The sequence below is a fragment of the Lynx rufus genome, unplaced genomic scaffold, assembly GCF_022079265.1.
Source record: "Lynx rufus isolate CCGP_SWC_20201006 ecotype Redwood Valley unplaced genomic scaffold, mLynRuf1.p SCAF_18, whole genome shotgun sequence".
Taxonomy (NCBI): domain Eukaryota; kingdom Metazoa; phylum Chordata; class Mammalia; order Carnivora; family Felidae; genus Lynx; species Lynx rufus.
This window is the reverse complement of record NW_025814832.1, coordinates 14,814,301-14,828,890: the sequence shown is the minus strand read 5'-3', so window position 1 is coordinate 14,828,890 and position 14,590 is coordinate 14,814,301. Positions and strand designations below refer to the sequence as shown.

Here is a 14,590-nt window from a genome sequence, read left to right as displayed (position 1 = left end):
TTTTTTAACCTTCTCTTACTTGAAAAGCACCATTTCACTGACCCAGAACGTGGGCTTCTCCCTCTGTTCACTGGCCATTCCACTTTTCTGGGCTAGCCATCCGCATTTCCCTTCAAAAGCTTTGGAAAATCGGCAGCAATAGGGGGCTGGGCGCCTTCCAATTCCCCTACCACGTCTTTCCTACTTGTAACTCGCTGAAATTACTAGCAGAGCAGGGAGAAGTGGAGAAATGGCTTGCTTCTGAGTAGGGCCTGGGCTGGGTTGGCATTATTTTATTAAATTCAATTGGACCGGATCCTGAGAACCTCTTAAGGTAACTTAGGCTCTGAGTTAGAGATGGCTAAGGTGTAAGGAGCGGGTTACTGTCTTGACCCTACAAGCACCATTACAGCTTCCCCACTCCTATTCCTAGGTTCTAGGAATCCCAGCCTTGACCTACGGACAAACCCCAAACACAAATAAAAGGTCTCCCCTCAGGCACTGAAAGCCCACCCTGCTCAGACCCGGCACTCCGCACTCCCCGCACCCCAGCCCGGCCAGCGCCGAGGGGTGGGGGTGGGAGGCTGGGGAAGCGGGGGGCGGAGTTCCGTCCTTCGCTGATTGGCTCGGGGAGGATGGGCTGCGGCCGAGCCGGGCCAACCCGCGGCGTGTTGCTATGTGCTAAGGCGAGGGGATAGGCGCGGGGGCGCGTCCGTCACAGGGCAGCCCCCGGCCCCGACCCGGAGGGATGCGGAGTGGCGGCGGCGGCAGTGGCGGAGACTGTGGCTTTAAGAGCGCGCCCGGAGCCCGGGAGCCAGCCGGGCGGTCCTCTGCTGCTGCGCACCCCCGCGGAGCCGAGCCCCGCGCTGGCCGGACGGGGCAGCTTGCTGCCGGGTAAGCGAGCCTGGAGCGCGGCGCGGGCCGGGCGCGCGTGGGCGTGGGGCGCGCTGTCAGCGCGGGCGCGGGGCACCCGGCAGTGGGCACCGGTCCCGTGGCCCGTCCGGCCCGGCTCCCGCGAGGTGCGCTGCGCCCCCGAGGCGAGGTCCGGCGTGGGGTGCCCGTGGAGGCCGCGGGCGCGAGGGGCGGGAAGCGGGCCGCCGGGGCCACGTGACCGGTTTGTTTACAAACACTGCAGGGCCCGGGCAGCTGCCCTCGGCGGGACCCGTGGTGGCTCGGGTCCCCGGGTCGGGGCGGAGAAGCTGTGCGAGAAGCCGGGCAAGTAAGTCTAGGGTGCGCGGTTTGGCGGACGGGACTTGGACACCGGGTCGCTGCTTCTTAGCACAGTTTCTGTGCGTTCGGGCTCCGTGGGGGGTCGGCGGAGGGTGGGCTTCGGACGCTTTCTGTCCCGGGTGACGCTGGGTCTCCGCTGGAGACACTGGGTCCGGGGGCGTCGCCCCCGGGGCTCCCGCCTGTGGGGGACTGGCCGCCCTCGAAACTCCCAGGAGCGCTTGGCCGGCTCTGGGCCGAGGTAACCGCAGCCGAGTTCCTGCCTGGCCGCTTCCCGGAGCCTCCCCACTGCCCTTGCCAAGGGGGTGGGCGCCGAGTTCTCTCCTGCCCGACGGAATGCAGGGGCCTCTCCAGCGAATACCTCCCAGGAACTGGCGCTGAGGGGCAGCCCTGACCTCTCACTGCTTCAAGTTCACCCTCCTTGGCCACCGACCTCCTGGGTGTCTTTAGTCAAGTGGTGGCTTTTCTCCCGTTGGGGGTTGGGGTAACCACCTGTTCTTTTGGACCCAGCCCAGGAGACTGCCACCTCTGGCTTCACTCTCAGCATACAAGCACTTAAAAAGCCAAGTGAGTGAGTGCCCTCCGTTTTTTTTTTGTTTTTTTTTTTGTTTTTTTTTCTGCAAGTAGCGGACCCTCCCACAGTCTCACCGCCGTGAATGGCACACCAAACTGCTTCTGGGTTTTATGGGGCTTTGCTTTCTGGCCTTCTTGTCAACTTGTTGTCTTGGAGTCTTGGCTCTTTTAACTGGGTACTTGCTTCTGGTGAGTCTAAAGGCTAATCTAGCTACTCATCCTCCTTTCTTTGCCCTTCCTCTCTTGTTCCTGTCTTCTGGCCCAGCAAGATGGGTTTCCCTGACCCAGAGCATTAGGCAAGCCGCTTCTCTGTATCTCATTTGGTGAGGGAACGCTGGCAGAGCAAGGAACTCAGGGGGTTTAGAAGTTAAGTGCCTTGCCCAAGGTAACTCCTGTCACCGGCTCTGCAGTAGGACTTGACCTCGCGTGCTTGACGCTCTTCAGTAGTCTCCTCGTTGTGAGAACTTCAGGCCTTGCCATCAGTGGGGTTGGCTTTCCTTTGACTTCATCATTGCCACAGGATGCAAAGATGGGCCAAATCTCAGTTGTCTATTCTCCCCTCATCTCCTTAGCATTCAATACTAAGGCTGAGTCTTGCCCCTGATGAGGAACATTTTAATTCTTCTGAATTGTGACATGAATGGCTATAAGTTCTTTACCAAGGAAAAGGTCCAGCCTGAGGAGAGTTGTGCAAACTTCCCTTTGGCACCATCCCTTATCCCCATCTTCGTGGTAAAGGTCTCAGGCAGGGGTGGGGGCCTTGGGCTCATCCCCCTCCTTAGCTTATATTGGTTTAGGATTTAATAATAGAATTTCTGGGATCTGTCTTGATATCTTGTGTTTGAACTAAAATAAGAAAGCTTGGAGTTAGGGATGGAAAATGGAAAATAAACATGCACAAGAGTATTATTTTCCTTCTTTCCTCTAGGATAGTGGTTTTCAAACTTTGGGGTCCAAAATAAGGGATACCTTTTGCATCTCTGCACTGAGGTCCACACCTGCATTAAGTTCTAGGAAATAATTGCCCTCACTACCTACAGTGTGCTCCATATATAGTTTTTTCTTCTTAATTAAAAAACAAAAACAAAAACTCAACTGTTGGTCATGGCCTGTTAACTTGATTTCTTGACCAAACGGGTGAATGGGTGATGACCCACAGTTTAAGAAACATTGCTGTAGGACAGAGGTCCTCAAACTTAAATGTACATAAAGATGAGCTGAGTAGTATTAAAAAATGCAGTCTGGGGGCACCTGGGTGGCTCAGTTGGTTAGGCGTCCGACTTTGGCTTAGGTCATGATCTCCTTCCTGGCTTGTGAGTTTGAGCCCCGCATAAGGCTCTGTGCTGATAGCTCAGAGCCTGGAGCCTGCTTTGGATACTGCCTCTGTCTCTCTTTGCCCCTCCCCCATTCATGCACCGTGTCTCTCTCTTTCAAATATAAATAAACATTAAAAAAAGTATTTAAAAACTGCAGTCTGTCAGTACACTCTGGAGATATTTTTCTCAGTGGGTCATGAGATTGTGATATAGGTGGTCAATAAGAAATGGCATAAACTGGATATGAAGTGTGCAAAGCCTTAGTCAAGTGTGTGACCCACTCTATGCAAACCCAAGATCACTCATCTGACAGCACTAGCTTAGGCTTTGAGAAGTCTAAGGGCATAGTGTAGTTTGCTTTCAACTGTCATGAAGCCTTGGCCATAAGACCCCCCATCGCATCCACACCACCCTGCCCAATCCATTTGAGGGCTGCTGTGTTCTGTACCCCTGGATGTTTCTAGGTGCGTGGGGTTGGGGTTGTGAGTAGTTCTGATGAATCTGCTCTACTATTCATAGATTATATGAATTTTTACTGTTTTAATGATTTTAATAGTTTTGAGACAGTGACATAGTTATTATGCCTGGGATGTTAACAATTGGCCAGCAGAAAATGTTGATGCTGTTTAATAGCTGGGTATTCTAAGCTATGTGGCCTGGGGGAAGGGCAGGTTGGTGATTTTTGGAGGGGGGTCTGGGAGAGTCAGGGCCTTATCTGTCAACAGTTGTTAATAAGAAGGGACATAAGTTCCCCTGACCTCCTTGCCTACCTACCTCAGCCCTGGTTCTTTCCTGTGATGATAGCTTGGCTTCTGTGTGCAGGTGAACCTTGTTAGTTACCCAGTTTCTGATGCTGTTACCTCTATCTCAATCGTCAAGCACAAACCTGATGTATCCACATGTTAGATGTTTTCCTTTATTGTGTCCAAACATGTTGGTAAAAGAAATTTCCTTGAATTAATCAAAGCTGCATTTAGCTTCAAATAGAACCCTATCCAAATTCAAATTCAACTATGGTCCTTCCTGCCAAAGATATGGTTTATATGGGAACACTAACTGTAGGATTGTTGAAATTGATAATGTTCAGTTTGGTCAAACAGCTTACATTTGGAATATTTAGTTTTGAGCCAGTAATAAAAAAGAAAACAACAAATGCATGGCAAAGGATAGGATATCCTAGTATAGAAAAGCAGAGGGAAGAGATGTCCAGGTGGGACTCAAATGGAGGTTCAGGATCTGTTTCCTTTGTAAATTATCTTGGCATTTCCCTAGGGTCCATCAACAAACCACTGGGTGCTCTGACAATTGCATTATTTAGCATGAAAGGGTATAAAGCTCTGGAAAAGGAAGCATCTTTTTAAAATGTAGCCTCCTGTTATGGGAAGTCAGGGCCTTCCGGCTAAAGGTATTTTATTAGAGTTGATAGTTTTCAATGATGTCATGCTTAACAAAAAATGATATTTACTTGCATCTTTATATATTTTTTAAGTTTACTTATTTATTTTGAGAGAGAGAGAGAGAGAGAGAGAGAGAGAGAGAGAGAGAGAGAATCCCAAGTAGGCTCTGCACTGACAGTGCAGGAGTCGTGAACCCTCAAACTAAGATCATAACCTGAGCCCAAACCCAGAGTCCTGGGCCTAACTGAGCCACCCAGGCAGGTGCCTCTTACTTGCTTCTTTGAAGGACCACACCTACCTGAATTTCCCTGAGATTTGTGAATATGGCCCCTGAGAGTTTAAAAATAAATTGGATTATGCTACTCCCCTGTTTATAGTTTTCCAGTGGTTTCGTATTGCCCTTCAGACATAATCCAACTCCTTTCCCTGTAGGCATTGCACAGCCTATCTCCTTCCCCCAACTTCTCTCTCCTCCTCTCCTATGTGGCTGGTCCACTCTGCTCCAACTGCACCAGCTTTCCTCAGGTTTCTAAAATCTGGAAGGTTTGTTTTTGTCATTGGGCCTTTATACTGGTAGTTCCTCTTTCCGGAATGCCTTTCTATAATTTTTTACATGATTGGCTTCTCTCACTTGGGTCTCAGAGAACTCCTCTCAGAACAGCTCCTCCCTTCCCTGCCCCTCAACTTTATTGAATCTCCTTAACTTTGTTTTTTTCAAAGAACTTTAATACCATATGGAAATACATTGCCTACTTGATGGCTAGATTGGAAGCTTGGGAGTTTCTCTGTCTTGCTCACTATTGACAGTACCTGGTATGGGTAGCATTGGATAAATATCGGTTGGTGGAATGGGTGAATGACTAAAGAGAGTCAATGGTTTGAGTCTTTAAGAATATAAATAATACTTAAAAAAATGTTTACTTATTTTGAGAGAGAGAGAGCACGTGCAAGCAGGGGGAGAGGCAGAGATAGAGAGGCTAGGTGCCTCCCTAGCAGGCTAGGTGCACTGTCAGCACGGATCTCAATGCAGGCTTGATCCCACCAACTGCATGATCATGACAACCGAAGTCAAGAGTTGGACGCTCAACTGACTGAGCCACCCAGGCGCCCCAATACTTTATTTTTAAGAGAAGAGAAAAATAATTTTTCTCTTCCTTTTCCTGGGGTGGGCTACTGTTCTCTTGGAATATATCTTAGGACTTCTGCTTTTCACAATATTTTTCACCCTTTTATACTTTTTATAGGTCTCTAAAAGCTCTGTTGTCATTTTGTTGTTAATAAACAGCTCTTGCCTCCCCTAGTAGCTTTATTTTGTTTTTACTGTTCTCCTGACAAATAAGCATTTCTACCAGTAATCACATTTCATTGATACTAGGAGGCACTGTAAGTAGGACTAGAGGAACCAGGAAGATTGGGATAATTAGCTCTGTGACCTTGGGCAATTTGCTAAACTCTAAATCTCTGTTCCTTTTGTAAAAAAGGTCTAATACCAGTTACTATCACAGAATTGATGGGAAGATTAAATGAGAGAATGTATGGGAAACTGGGCACATACACACTTGCTGTTAGCTTTTATTTATTTATTTACTTTTGAGAAAGAGCTCGAATGTGTGCATACCTGTGCACAGGGGAGGGGGAGAGAGAATCCCATGGCTCTCCAGGGCCAGCTCAGATCCTGACTGGGGGCTTGATCTCACAACTATGATATCATGACCTGAACTGAAAACAGGACACTTAACCAACTGAGCCACCCAGGCACCTGCTGTTAGCTTTTAATAACACTCATATCAATAGGTTTCCCTCCTGTCTTTGGCAGGAATTCCCAATCCATTGATTTGGGAATGTGCAATAAGAGGGAGAAAACCACCAGATCTTTAATTAGTGCCAATAAATGAAGACCAAACATGTCACTTAGATCTATCAGAACCAGAACAGAAGTTCGAAATCATCTCATTGCAAATTGCTGCCCAACTTAAAAAAAAAAATTTTTTTTTAAATGTTTGTTTTTGAGAGAGAGAGAGTGCACGCACGGACACAACACACACACACACACACACACACACACTAAGTGACGGAGGGGCAGAGAGAGAGGGAGACAAAGAATATGAAGCAGGCTCCAGGCTATCAGCACAGAGCCAGATGCAGGGTTTGAACTGCAACCACAAGATCATGAACTGAGCCAAAGTTGGACACTTAACCGACTGAGTCACCCAGGGGCCCCCTACTGCCCAACTTTTAATAACACCCGTGTGTAAGAAGTCATATTTATGCAAGTTTTTGGAAGGACATGTTGTCTACCTGTTCCTCTGGCCATTCTTAGTTTTATCCTTGGATTAAGCTGGCTTACTGAAAGGTGCATATTTGGGCCATATTACCTCAGCCCCTTGAGTTATTTTCACTGAAATGAACTTTCACTGCCCTTTGCTTTCCTGGAGGACGTTGTCCTAAACAGCTTTATATAACTTGCTACTACATTTCTTATAAGGGTTGATGTAGTTGAAGTCTTAAGCTACAATTTCACTTAGTGTCCCCTTTAAAAAGTTAATAGGAAGAAATTTCTTTCAGGAATGAGTGCCAGAAAAAACTTTCCTCTCCTGAGGAACGGGCATGATATTTCTTTTTGGGCAATTGGAAATGTATAACTTATCATGTTTCTCTTTTTGTTCTGGGTGCCAGGAGGCACAGAGCCAAATTTGTGGCCTGACTTTAGTAACTATAGGGCCCTACATCCTAATTTTTTCCAGTGTTAAACTTGTAATTTTTATTTTCTCTAATTTCAAGTTAATGATTTATATTTCTTTTTAAATTGGATATATGCTGGTTTGGGTATTAAAATCATTTTAGATTTTACATTTTAGAGATGTAAACATTGAGGCTTAAATAGGCAAAAAGGACTTGTTTAAGACACAGAGCTAATTAGGGCAAAGCAGAGACTATAAACCATACATTTTGTTTCTCAGGCCCAGGGTTGTTTCTACTCCTGTATATTTCTGGAAAAATACCAACTCTTGAATAAAATACCAAATACCCCATAGTGTCTTTTTATTTATTTATTTTTTACATTTATTTATTTTTGAGAGACAGAGTGAGACAGAGCACGAGCAGGGGAGGGACAGAGAGAGAAGGAGACACAGAATCTGAAGCAGCCTCCAGGCTCTGGGCAAGCAGTCAGCACGGAGCCTGACGCGGGGCTCAAACCCACGAACCGTGAGATCATGACCTGAGCCGAAGTCAGACGCTCAACCGACTGAGCCACCCAGGTGCCCTGCCCCATAATGTCTTGGTCCCAGGCAAAGCCTACCTCCTCTCTGTGATGGGGCAAAGGAGCATTCTGCCAGAGAGGTGCAACACTGCCACTCACATTCCTGGTTGGGTCAGCAGCACTGTGCTCTCCTGTTTCCTGAGCTACAGCCTTCCCCTGTGGTCTTGAGAATGTGGTATATCCAGATTTAGTGGTTTTGATCTGAAACTAGATTGCCAGCTCAGAATGAAATTAGTCTCTAGTGGCTCAAGTTCCCTTGCCTATTTTTTGTTAGGAAAGGAAGGCTTGATATCCATATGGCACATGTGTTCCACTGAGGCCCAAACAGGGTCTTCTGGGAGTGAACAGTAGTTGAGTTTGGTTTGACTGAAGAAAGTGGCATTATTTTATCTGATAGGAAATTTAATCATAGGAAATATTGACCTTCCTAATGATTTGGTTTTTTTTGCTTTCCCATGCTGTTCTGGTTGTGAGTACCTGGGGCAAGAGAGGGTAGGCTTTGAGCACATCCTGCCTGAGTCAGGAAAATTTTGATTCCTATTTTGAGCTACAGAAGAGGAACCTCTGGCCTAGGGCTGAAACTGAACCTTGGTTTTACTTTGTTTTCCTGGCTAATAATAATTCAACAGATAATATGGGACCTTTGGGAGATAAAGATGAGTTAAGATATGGCCCCTGCCACATACACTCTTAAGCATATACTCTAATAGGGTGATTAAGGTGTATGTGTCAATAAGATACCGAGAGTTTGAAGATACAAAGAGTATAGGCATTTTGGAGATGGGGCTGTGAAGAATGATGAGGATTTAAACATGCAGAAACACTCCAGGGGGAACAGTGTGTGCAAAGGCACAGAGGTGTGAACATTAAGAGGTAATGTATGGGGAATGTTCAGTAGGCACATGAGATGTTGGAAAGAGAACATTGGGATTTTGCTTGGGCTACTATTGTTACAGTTTAGAGTAAGTTCATGGAAATGGACTGTGGCTTCCATTCACAGAAGAACTCTGTGAACAGTGGTTAGTTGATACAGATAATAGGCATTCTCCAAAAATGGGACTATCCCTAGAGAGTCTCAAACCTGGGTGCCATAAGGATTTCTAGGCCAACCAAAGGCCTACAAAATCAGAATTTTCAGGATAGGGAATCTAATAAAAGCAAGCAAATGATAACCCTCCCCCTCCCCTCAATTTCCCATTTTTGTAATGGAGCCCAGCCCCACACACATTTCTGAGGTCTGGAAATCACGGAGGTAGTAGATATCCCTAGTAGAAACCAACTACTAAGCATCTTTGACCTTTAGCCTCCTTTCCCTCTCTGTATTTTTACCACTTCCTTTTCTTTTGTTCCTATGGCTCCTGTGTGTGTCCTCCATTATATTTGCCTCCTGTTTATCTCTTCTTTTACCACTTTGGTCCTTTGTGTGTGGGGGGTCCCTCCCTAAGTTGATCCACCACCAAGTGGACCATAGGTAGAAATGAATTCTCTTTCAGTATTTGCTGTATTAAAGGTATAAACATATGTATTATGTATAAATGCAAATTAAATGGGGCTTTCGGTTATTTTGACTTACATGATTGTTTCCTTAGGATTTGAGGAAAAAAGTATCCCTATATAACTGCAACGTTAAAGCTAAAAATCCATGAGCAGGAAGAGTTGATAGGAACTGAAAACTAGCTATTGTGTCTGATCTGTTGTCCTATCTTCTGGTTGAGGTTATTCCCTTCCCTCATTTGTTTTCTTGTATTTCTGTAATTAAAAGTTGAAGCAGTGAACCAACCCTGAGAGTCTGAAGATGTTTTAAGAGAACTTGACATTTTTGTTTGCATTATAACTAATTGATTTAGACTCTCCCTCTGGAAGATGTTCTGCTTGTGGCTCTAATGAGCTCAAGGGCCAAGGATACCCATCTTTGGACTCTTCTCTGACTTGTCAGGACTAAAACATCCTTGGTGGGGGTTGTCCCAGGATTCAAATCTTGGTTCTGGTACTATTTATTTATTTATTTATTTAATATTTATTTATTTATTTATTTAATTTATTTTTAAAATTTATATCCAGGTTAGTTAGCATATAGTGCAACAATGATTTCAAGAGTAGATTCCTTACTGCCCCTTACCAATTTAGCCCATCCCCTCTCCCACAACCCCTCCAGTAACCCTCTGTTTGTTCTCTGTATTTAAGAGCCTCTTATGTTTTGTCCCCCCTCCCTGTTTTTATATTATTTTTGCTTCCCTTCCCTTATGTTCATCTCTTTTGTATCTTCAAGTCCTCATATGAGTGAAGTCATATGATATTTGTCTTTCTCTAATTTTGCTTAGCATAGTACCCTCTAGTTCCATCCATGTAGTTAGAAATGGTAATATTTCATTCTTTTTGATTGCTGAGTAATACTCCATTGTATATATATACACCACATTTTCTTTATCCATTCATCCATCAATGGACATTTGGGCTCTTTCCATACTTTGGCTATTGCTGATAGTGCTGCTATAAACATGGGGGTGCATGTGTCCCTTTGAAACAGCATACCTATATCCCTTGGATAAATACCTAGTAGTGCAATTGCTGGGTCGTAGGGTAGTTCAATTTTTAATTTTTTGAGGAACCTCCATACTGTTTTCCAGAGTGGCTTTACTAGTTTGCATTCCCACCAGCAGTGCAAAAGGAATCCTCTCTCTGCATCCTCTCCAACATCTGTTGTTGCCTGAGTGGTTAATGTTAGCCATTCTGATAGGTGCGAGGTGGTATCTCATTGTGGTTTTGATTTGTATTTCCCTGATGATGAGTGATGTGGAGCATTTTTTCATGTGTCGGTTGGCTATCTGGATGTCTTCTTTGGAGAAGTTTCTATTTATGTCTTTTGCCCATTTATTCACTGAATATTTGTTTTTTGGGTGTTGAGCTTGATAAGTTCTTTATAGATTTTGTATACTAACCCTTTAAATGATATGTTGTTTGCAAATATCTTTTTCCATTCCTTCTGTTGCCTTTTAGTTTTGATGATTGTTTCCTTCACTGTGCAGAAGCTTTTTATTTTGATGAGGTCCCAAGAGTTCATTTTTGCTTTAGTTTCCCTTGCCTCCGGAGACGTGTTAAGTAAGAAGTTGCTGAGGCTGAGGGCAGAGAGGTTTTTGCCTGCTTTCTTACTGAGGATTTTCATGGCTTCCTGTCTTATATTTAGGTCTTTCATCCATTTTGAGTTTATTTTTGTGTATTGTGTAAGGAAGTGGTCCAGGTTCATTTTCCTGCATGTCACTGTCCAGTTTTCCCAGCACCACTTGCTGAAGAGACTATCTGTATTCCATTTGATAATTCTTTCCTGCTTTGTCAAAGATTAGTTGGCCATACATTTGTGGGTCCATTTCTGGGTTATGTATTCTGTTCCATTGATCTGAGTATCTGTTTTTGTGCCAAGGTTCTGGTACTTTCTAGTAGAGTGACCTTGGGCAAATTGTTTAACTTCTTGAGCTTTTTCCTCATCTTTTAAACAAGGGTAATCATAATAATGCCTGCCTCCCTGGGTTGTTAGGATTAATTGAGATAATGCATATCAAGTACTTGGCCCATCATAGGCTCATAATAGGAAATTAATAAACTATAGAGTCCTGGAGTCTTACTGATAGTTGTGCATGGCCTCAGATGACTCCTCCTTACCTCCTCCCCTCACTTCCCACATTTTCAACCAACCTTTCTGAGCTCTTCCAGCAAGCCAGGCTTTGGGCTGGGTATGAAGGATGATTAACCAGATGTGCTCTTTGGCCAGGAATGGCTCACAATCTAGTGGGAAGACTGATCCATAAACAACTAGCTTTGTGGAGGATGTTTCTTAAATTATATGAAAAAACTGCACTGGCAACGTGCATGGTGCCCCTTGATAGGCTAGACCTGAAAGGAAAAGAAGCTGTAATTCTTACTAAAACCTATCTGCCAGTCCCATAACAGGAGAGATCCAGAAATTTGCTCTAGAATCAGTTTCTCTCTCCCACCCTACTGTCTCTTTTCTTCTTCAATAGATGGCAATATGAGATGACAGTTTAATAATTCCTGGGACAAAATACATCCATCTTCGAGCTGGTGGTGGTTGGGACTTTAGACACACAGGCATCCTTTTGAAAATGCTTCTGCCCTTTTTTTTTCTCTTGAGTTTGAAGTTCAATTTCCAAATTCCAATTGTGGAAAGGCGGGGAGCCCAGCCACAGATGTCAGAGTCTAGAGTTTTGGATTTATTTGAATTGGGAGATTAAAGTGAGGAAGCCAAAGGCATGCTGAGAGCTGAACAACAGAATTGTATTGGCAGATTTGAGATGGATGGTTTGTAACTAATTGGGGCCCCAGCTGTGCCCTGGGGGAGTAGCAGTTAAAGAGAAATCAAGGTTATACAGTGCCTGGGGTCCAAAGACATTCATTTATTCAGTAAATAATATTTGATCTTTGAGAGTGTGAGCTACAGATGAAAATCAAATAATCACCTCAGTAAAAGTACAACTGTAGCTGTGAAGAGTGCTGGGAGGAGGAATCTGTGTAGTAGGGGTTGGTGGAGACAAGGGGAGGGTTCCCTGGCGAAGTAACTTTTAAAGATGGGCCACGTCTCTTATCCTACTTTCCAAAATGTTTTCTTGATAGATCTTCTAAATGACTGTTTTACATTGTAGTTCAAGTGTAGCTCTGTCATGGGGGCAAAGCAATGGACACGATCCCTCTCTGGATCCCAGATCATGAGAAAAATCTGTTGGTTTTGTTTTAACCAGGATTATCTTCTCTGAGCATGGCCAAATACCAAATGAAGGACTGATGCTGAGGGTGGCAATCTCTGGGAGCTGAAGGAAAAGGGCAGATGTGGCCCTCTTTTGTGCATGGACTAGAGGCAGGGTGGAGGGACCGCTTTCCTTGCTGGCCTGAACCAAATCTGATGCTTAATTTTTCTCAGACTCAGACTGCCCTGGGGCTTTTGTGGGGACCACTCTGGGAGAAATAACTTCCTGGGTTGGAAGTCTGAGGGTTTCTCCAGGGGTCAGAAGTCAATGCCAGTGTGGGGAGGGTCCCTTGGGAAGCTACCCAGGGTGGTGCACAGATGGTGTGAATGGCCAGGGGAGGCAGAATGGGGAACACTTCTGCCATCAGACAGAAGCTGGGTAAAACCATCAGAGGGTCTGTCTTGTTGTGTGTTGCATTGGCGATATGGCTCCATGGGACTGAGTATCATGCGCCATCTGCCAGTCCATGTGGGTTGATGTCACAAGAGTTTGCTGGCTTTTTAACTTTGTGGAGCATTAATGGTATTTGAGTCCCATGTAATGGCCAGAATTAGATATTTTAAATGCACTGGATAGTGTTTTAAATAAGATTAAAAATATCAGCTTTACAGGGCAGCACAGTTTCACTGATGGTCACTCATTTCACTCAGTTAATTACCATCTATCAAGTCCCTCCGGAAAAAAGAATAAAAGACTCTCTGATGTGCCCGAGAGTAGGAGTCCTAGGGAAACCAAGGGACAGTAAAGACTGGGCTTGTGACTGTAGGAAGTTCCCAGTCTGGAAGACACACAGTGTGATAGAGTACCATTCAGGAGAAAAGTCTTTTGCATGCTGGGAAAAGGGGGCCACCGCCAATGCTTAGGGTCTTATCTGGGTATTAAGGGATGAGTAGGCATCTTCCAGACATCGAATACAGGTTAAGGCTTTTCAGGAGTCTAAAACAACTTGGGAAAAGGTAGTGAACAAGCTTAGTCTTCTGGGGAAACAGGTTTGGAGGAGGTGGGAAGGTGATGGTGAAGATAAGGAGAACCAGCCCAGTTTCTTGGTGCCACCTGAGGGGTTGGACCTCATCCTATAGGCTGCTAGGAAACCACTAGAGGTTTTGAAACATGAGAGAGATGTGATCAGATTGTGTTGTATAAATAGAATTCTAGAATGGGCTGGAGAGGTAAGAGCTGAGTCAGGGAGACCAGTTTAGGATGCTGTCACGTGAGTTCAGGGTGAGGGAGGGTAGGGCTCACACAGTGCTGCTGGCTGTAGCTGTGAAGATGGCTATGGGAGGCTGGTTTGCAGAGCCAGAGCCAATTGTCTAGGGGACCGATGGAGTATGACATAGAAACAAGAGAGAATAAAGGGTCTTTCCTGCTTCGGGATATGGGCCTTCAGGAGAAGGGAGCAGAATTAGGGTGAAGGTGGTAGGAGCCAGGAGAAGGGGAAAGATGGTGCTGGCTTTGGATGCATTTAATTTGAAGTGCCTTCCTAGAACCAGTTAGAGGCATCCTCTAGAAAGGGACCCAGGCTTCATGACCAGAAGGCAGAGGTTTAGAAGACTTGGATATGGATGAGAATGTCTATGGGGAGCAAGCAGTCAGGGACATGGTAGAAGCACCTCCAAGGAGGAGGAGGAAGGAAGAAGAGCAGCCAGGGAGATTGAGGCTCAGTGAGAGAGAAGAGCCAGGAGAGGCATGATAGGCCATAAGGGGAGAGTTTAAGGAAAAAGTAGCCCACAAGAGAACTAACTGAATGCAACACCAGGCCAAATAGTGTTAGCATTAAAAAATATTAGTGTTTGGACTTGGCATGTTGGAGGCTGCCCATGTTTTTGTTACTCAAAAGCCTGGTTGTGATAAATGATATTCATGGAGCTTTGCCAGAAAGCTCTGTAACTCTTCCATTCCTCTGGAGAGTCTACATCACTGGATCCAGCCAGACCATCAGGAAGCCATGTTCTTGGGCTGCCCTGATTTGACCCCCATGTAGAATCCCTTTTACTGAATTGCCCTTTGGTGTTTGTTTTGCTGTGCATTTTCATGGAGGGACCTCTAAGAAATAGTCTTGCAAGAGTTTCATGGTGGGAA

At 45.2% G+C, this 14,590-nt stretch overlaps 1 protein-coding gene across 4 annotated transcripts in view; it reads left to right on the top strand.

The window, feature by feature from the left end:
* The first annotated feature begins 667 nt into the window (after nucleotides 1-667).
* Nucleotides 668-14,590, top strand: part of YPEL2 (yippee like 2) — a 104,523-nt gene continuing 90,600 nt past the window's right edge. For 3 of the 4 annotated variants that reach the window (XM_047080947.1, XM_047080948.1, XM_047080944.1), the window contains exon 1: nucleotides 1,116-1,198. The gene's annotated coding sequence lies outside the window, so the exon portion shown is untranslated. Of the gene's footprint in view, nucleotides 874-1,115; nucleotides 1,199-14,590 lie in introns of those variants that run through there. The other variant, XM_047080946.1, reaches the window with a different exon arrangement.